This window comes from Gracilinanus agilis, chromosome 3 (assembly GCF_016433145.1).
Source record: "Gracilinanus agilis isolate LMUSP501 chromosome 3, AgileGrace, whole genome shotgun sequence".
Classification (NCBI taxonomy): Eukaryota; Metazoa; Chordata; class Mammalia; order Didelphimorphia; family Didelphidae; genus Gracilinanus; species Gracilinanus agilis.
The window spans coordinates 626,686,322-626,693,590 of NC_058132.1; the positions used below are offsets into that span (position 1 = coordinate 626,686,322).

General features: G+C 37.5%; 1 pseudogene; it reads left to right on the forward strand.

The window, feature by feature from the left end:
- The first annotated feature begins 2,803 nt into the window (after positions 1-2,803).
- LOC123241951 lies at positions 2,804-5,050 on the forward strand (annotated as a pseudogene).
- The last annotated feature ends 2,219 nt before the right edge of the window (positions 5,051-7,269 follow it).

Below are 7,269 nucleotides of genomic sequence, written 5' to 3' on the forward strand. Positions count from 1 at the left end.
TATATAAGCAGACTGTGTCACCCTTCATCTCCCAGCAGAAGATCTGCAAATACAGAATGTGTGTGTGTGTGTGTGTGTGTGTGTGTGTGTGTGTGTGTGTGTGTGTGTGTACACATTCACAAGAGGAATGGACTAATGGTACACCAAGAAACATCAAATTAAGGCTGTCACAAAAGATACAACACCTCCATCAAACCAATTTAATTTAAAAATTGCTACCATCTGTCAGGAAGGTTAAAACATACCCTTAAATCATCCTTTTCAGCATAGGGGACAAATAAGAAGCTAATGTATTTCATAGAGAACAAAAGTAACAGAGACTGTTACTATTTATTCTTCATTGATCCCTAGAGAAAAGATATGCTGGAGTGCCTTGGTTTGGTTTTTAGCAACGTTATTTATGATCCCCAGGAAGATTATATCTAGCTGCTCCAGGGGTCCTTGAAGCTATGAGGCTGGTGGTGATTTGCCATATAGTCAAGTACCTAGATTTCCTAGAGAAGTTTGACTTTTGAACAAAGGCACCATCTTTGTTCAACTAATTTCTTTGAATGAAGCAATTTGGAGTCATGGAAAGAGCAATGGGTTCAAATCTCAGATTTGACATTTATTACTCTGACCTTGGGCAAGTTATTGAATTTCTCTAGGTCTCAGTTTTACCTTCTATAAAATGAGGGGAATGGGTTAGCTGATTTCTAAAATCTCTTCAAACTCTAAGTCTATGATTCTTTTAGAAAGGAATTGGGGAGTATTTTAGGCTATTTAAGAATGGACCAATCAGACATTCCTCTAAGCTTAATATTAAATCAGTCCCTCATGTGCTTTGTAAAAAAGAAAAATACACATAAAAAAGCAATAAAACTCCGAAGAATTTTCTAGGACTTGGAAACTTGTTGATGAGTTAGATGAACTGATCAGTTAGAAATTCTATTAATGAATTAGAAATGCTGAAAAAGATGGTAGAATGAGTTCTGAAGTGGATTAGGGCTCATATATCTTGAGCATCTGAAATGGAGTGATTTGTCCTAAAAGAGCTGCTGAAAATTAGAGGTTATTTCAATATGGGCTCTAACTGATTTTTAAAAGAATGAAAATTTCCTTCACCTTTTATCTTTATTCCCCAGAAAAGCCATATATTAAATAAGAATTAGAAAAGGTAAGACAGAATGTGCAAAAAAAAAGCTATATATATATATATATATATGCATATATATATATACACTATTATTGTTCTTTTAATTCTCTATAGGTTGACCACAATTTTAGACCAAACAGTTCTTTGTCTTCCAGTTCAAAAGTATAATTTTTCTTTAAATATCAGAGCATTTCCTCTATGCTCAATGATCTGATGAAATTGAGAAAATGTTATTAAGATATGGGTTATATATGTCTGGCATTTAAGTGCTGGATTTGCAGCCAGGGGGAACCCTTTGACCATGTTTCTTAGGAAAGATTTTTATGTCCTTAACTGTTAATACATAGGAGGAAAGTTAATGCAAGGAGTTGGGAAATTTTTTTTAGTCTAGACCTGTGATGGCAAACCTATGGAATGCATGCCAAGGATGTCATGCAGAGACCTCTCTGTGGGCATGCATGCCACCCCCCGCAGGGTTAGTTACTACCTTTCATTGTGTTTCTATACTTAGCAAAATGCATAATAATGCTTGTTGACTATATGGAACCATAGGGAATAGTCATGAATTTTCCAGGAATTGTACTGTTGATCTGATTACTCTTCCCAAAGTTAGAATTGTGGAGAAGGAAAGTCCTCAGAAAGGTAATTAGATGAAGGCAGAGCATAAAGATGGCTGTAGAAAAGCAAGTGGTCTGTTTAGGTTAGGCTACTTATGGAGAACTTTTACTAATGAGAGTATTTGTAGACTTAGGTGGGGAGTAAAAGACATGGGACAAACATCTAAGAGACTTTCAAAATAGTGGGTCTGGTTTGGGCTAGTTAAAGAAAAATTTTCATCAATTAGAGGCCTGGGCTCAGTGCTGATAGCATTTTTGGCATCCTGGCCTCTTAGTTTGGGAATCTTTGCAGTTCCCAAGATCTCCATCACTTCTGCTTCACCATAACTGGTCAAATAGCATTTAAAACTGTTCAGCCTCCATAATTTAAACCTGTGAAATTCTCCTCTTTGGTCATAGTTTTCTTTCCTTCTGCCTCTCTAGCTGACTTAGTCCTCTTCCTTCTGCTCTGAGTGGACTTACTCTCCTTAGAATTGTAATAAATCCTATAAGTCAAGGTTTCCCAATCATAATAAACATAAACCTCAAATATGGGCCAACTCCAAATTAGATTACTTTGAACTGAAAAAAATACATATCACTCTAATTAGAAAAGGAATCCTCCCTATCTCATTCTAAAGACAGAGAGTGTTGAGCCTTCAAATATCTTTTTACAGCTCAGGAAGAAGAGGCTGATACAAATGAGTAGTCTTCACTGGCCCTCTACTCCTTCCTATAGTTCCTTTTCCCATTCCACTTCTGGGGCAGCTCCTTGCTTAGTTGTAAAACCCTAATAACTTCATTGATCTAGAGTCCTGATTTCCCTTGACTCCTTGCTGATATTCCATCTTGTGATACTGGGTTGCAAGAACCAGATGTCTTCTCTATCAGAATCTATCCCCAAATTATCTGTCTACAAGGGGAAGTAGAAACCAAGCAGTCAGACAAAGGGCATTTGCAGAGGGGCACTTGAACAGAAAAATGACTGAATAATAACAAAAGAATGTAGGTGTCGCAATAGGAAGAAAAATACACATTGATAACCCTGCTGCTAGTTCTAGATCTGGTGAGCATGGATCTCTTTTTGTCCCCCAAACTGGTTCCAAGTTCTCCTTACATGGATGCTATAGAGAGCATGAACCCTGACTATCAGCACTCCCTCTGCAAGTGTTCCACCACATGTATGTCCTAGCATCATCTGTGTAGGTACCCTTCCTGAGGTGATCACTAAGATTCTTCCTTCTTACTGCTATCATTTAGAGAGAACATCAAAGCTTTAGTGAAGTTTTAAACTTAAACTTAATTTCAAAAATTAATTTAAATAATTGACTTAAAAATGAGTTTAGGCTGGAGGTAGAAGGCAGGCTGCCACTCCCCAGGCTCTGGTCTTCTCCCTGTCTGACCCCATCGTATCTTTACAGCAAGAGGCCATGTTCAGAGCTGAGAGCAAGAGAAGAATTTAGTCCAGTGCATGCCCAGGGCCCTAGGAAAAGCAATATGCCTTGGTATGTATATAAAGTATATAAATTCAGAGGCCATCTTCTATCTCAACAAGTTCCTTGTGACAATTAACATCCATCTAAAATTGATCTTTTACTTGGCACATGATTCATGGATAATGGAAATATTCCCATGGCAAGGTTTCTGGGGCAACACTTTTGAGGAGACACCTCAAAAGCATTTGATGTCCTGACCTTCAATCCCAGTGGCAGCAGTGGCCCTCCCTCAAAACTAAATAAGGAAATCATTAACTCTAAGAACAATGTCTGTGTCTACCCCCCAAGAGTGTTATAAGACCTTGAAGAGCATCACCTAGGTTATTTGTGCTTGTACATAGAAAAGCATAAACCTCTGAGGACCACTCTCATCCTTGCTCTACCCAAAGGCAAGATGAAGAGGCCCTGATTTATATCACCCATGAAAGTTAGGATCCAAGGACATGAAACTATCACACTCAAGGTCCTGGAGAGACTCATCAGCTCTCTTGCCTGGAACTAAGTATCCTCTGATTCTTAAGAATTAGGACATCTAGGTGGTGGTCCAGAGTTTCCAACATACCATCCACATAAGCTCCTAATTAAAAGATGAGGAAAAGTTATCCTAAGCCTTGGGACAAATGGCCCCATCCCAGGTGTCTACTCTTTCTGAAGTGACTCAGGAATCTTATCTACTATCAATTTTGGGGATAAGCCAAAATTGTCACTGGATGGGACAGAGAGTTAAGACCAGAGTGTTGGGAAGAGGATGGCTTCTAATAGCTATCTGCTGATGATGTGAGCAGGGACAGTAATTTTGATTATGATTCTGATCCTTTTTTTTAACCCTTCCGCCTCTACTCATGAAGCCCTTTGTAGAAAGTAGTAGTTCTGTTTTTCTGAACAATGAATAACAACCACGTGACGTTTTCTGCCAGCTTTACTTCTAGCCTTGACACCAACCTTGAGAACACTGGCCAACTGCAGAACTCCAAATGGGATGAGTAGGGGAAAGTGTTAGTCCTTGAAAGGATCTACAAGATATTTCAGGTTGACTTGGGACAAATGAGGTCTCTCCACTTTTCTTTTCATGATGAAGCCTGTACCACTGGGCAGCTGATCATTTTCATCATGGTGGTTTGGTTAAACAGAAGTTTTTCAGCAGTGGAAACACTGTACTGAGGCTCATCTCAAACACAGGGTCTCCAATGAAAAGATTGGTATCAAACACCTCCTGGTATTTCAAAGGTTTGATGCAGACCATTATCTTTGTCTGTTCTCTTAAAGATGAAGAAATGAAGAAATGACTACTATATCTTCATGAGCAACTTCAGCTGATCCATCCATGTTTTTAACAACAACTTTGTTTGTCAGGGGAAGGGTTGGTCCATAGATGCTTTTTTTTTTTGCTACCCATGAATCCTTCTGTGTTTTAAGTGTGAGTTTTTGATATAGAGAAAACTGTGTATATGGGAAGTATTCTGGGTCCATTAATAGACACAATACTTCTACATCTTCATCTATGTGGTCATTGTGGTGATCTATGGTGATGGTGATTGAACAACAGCTGGTCACTCACCAGATGCTTCTGTTCACTGGAAATCTGGCCATGTGCTTGAATGGGGAATTTGTACTCAAGAAGGTGAGGAGTTGCTCTATCAGTTTTGCCTCTTCCTTGGGTCACATATGTAGTCTACATGACCTCTGGAAACTCTGTGGGGCAGGCAGGTAGAATAGTGGTTATATCCTTGATATAGGATGTCCTGAACTCATCAGAATCTGATAGTTGTCCTTATGCTGAGACAGCAGAAGCACTTTTTCCAGAATTTGTCAGCAAAAGCTAGAGGGACCCAAAGACATAAGAGCCTACAACTTCTGCTAATATGGGCAGTTCATAGAGCTACAGAGGAGTTAAGGGGAGAACAGTTCTCATTAAGGGGCATCAAAATCGGATGGGGGACAGACCCAAAGGAAAGAAGAGGTAGTATTTGCCAAAAATACCTTTGAAAAATGGAGAATAAACTTTTCTTTTTTAATGGCAGCATAAGAAAACAGGAGAAACAGAATGAAGAGGTGACTACCAACAAAAAGAAAATTGAGTTCTATGACAGAACCTAAGTGGAATCTTATTCCTAGGGTAGCAAAATATCTCAACCTATCTTGTTGTCTATTTTCATATTTGAACGAAGGAGTAATTTTCCAGGGTAATCCCCCTCCATGTTCATCACTAGTCTAGATGACTTAAGAACCAAATTCTAAAACATTGGAAGACAGATGTATATGGGAAGCCAAGAAATCTTAGTTTTTGGTGCAAGAAAGCATAGGGATAAAGAGTAGTCCTCAAGTGAAATTGGAAGATAGATCCTAACATCACACACACACACACACACACACACACACACACACACACACACACACACACACAGAGTCACCATGCACAAATTCTCTCTCCTGAAACCAAAACCTACTGCCTAAGTCACTTCCAGTCTGAGCCATAAAGTTATCGTTAAAAATAACCTAGTTGATTTGGGGATGCTCAGACGAGGTGGGATAGGAATCAGGGAGTCTGTGGCTTTTCACAAAGAAACTGTAGGATTTTTAGACTTCCTTATGTGTGAAAGAAACTGCCTTCTCTTGAATCTGAGCAATATCCTTCTGAAGAAATGTATGATTCATTCCCTTTGGCTTCTTTCTGGAAGCTAACAAGTTTTCTACATTAATGTTTTCTACCAGGTTCATTAGATCCACCAAGTACAAAGGCCAAATGGCATTAGAAAGGGGAAGAAAAATTGATTTAAAGAGTAATCTCTTAATGAAATAACTGAATAAGAAAAAAGTAACATAGTATTTTTCCAATTAACACAGGGCATATTCTCCTACAAATAAAGGCTTCCCAAAAACCTTATTGTAATTTTACACTTTAATAGTTTAATTAATACACAAATAGTAACAATATGGTAATCCAGGACATTCCTGAAGGACTTAATGAGAAAGAATGCTATCCACAATGAGAGAAAGAACTATGGAAGAAGAAACACAGAAGAAAAACTTATGATTTATCACTTATCACTTGTTTATATGGATCTATGATTTGGGGTTTCGGCTTTATGGTAAAAATGAAGAATGTGGAACTAGGTATCAAATGATAACATTTGTATAACCCAGTGGAATTGCTTATTGGCTCTGGGAATGGGGAAGGGAAATGGGGAGGGAAAGAAAATAAAGCATGTAAACTTGGGAAAATATTAAAAAAAATAAAATTAAAAAAATTAGAAATTAGTTAAATAAATAAATGATAGGTTAAGGCTATGCTAAGATTTTTGTTGAATACTATATAACCAAGTTTTAAGGGAAAAATACTCTCTTGCTTCTTTTCAAACTATGCTATTTCATTCATGACTATTCTTTACATTCACTATAAAATTAATGACTAATAAAAGGGAACATATAAATTAGGGTTTATAACTATAGAAGTGTATTAACAAAGCTCTTTGAATCTGAGAGAGCCTTTCTGGGGACCCAAGCCCTCAGGTGCTCCATAAAGGTTGTTGTTTATACACACGTTTATATAAAGATAGGCAAATAGAAATATAGATATTTACTATTTATGTACCTACATGCTTACATATAAATGTGTATATGTAACACATATTATATATATACACATATATAAACTACATGCCACATATATTATACATGCCTATCAATGTATTCACATAGACACAAATCTAAATATATGAGTGGATCCAGAAGGCCAAAATTTGTGTAAAGTATATTTTACTTGTATAATGTTTAATAGAAGAAAACTGGGTGTGAAAATTTAATTGGGAAAAAAGTACTAACAGTCCTAGTTCTTTAAATTCTGAGTGGGTTACTCTGAGAAGCGTGAAAAGATTCTGGAAGACTATAAAAATAGCAGGAATTTTCATCTGCCTTAGAATGATAGAGTAGTGAGCCCGCCTGAGGCTGCTGTGAGAATCTCAATCTCTAGTTTGTCTGTCTGAGCCCAAATGCCTGGTTTAATCTATTTAATCATGAAATGAACTCCCTCTTGCCTCCAGAA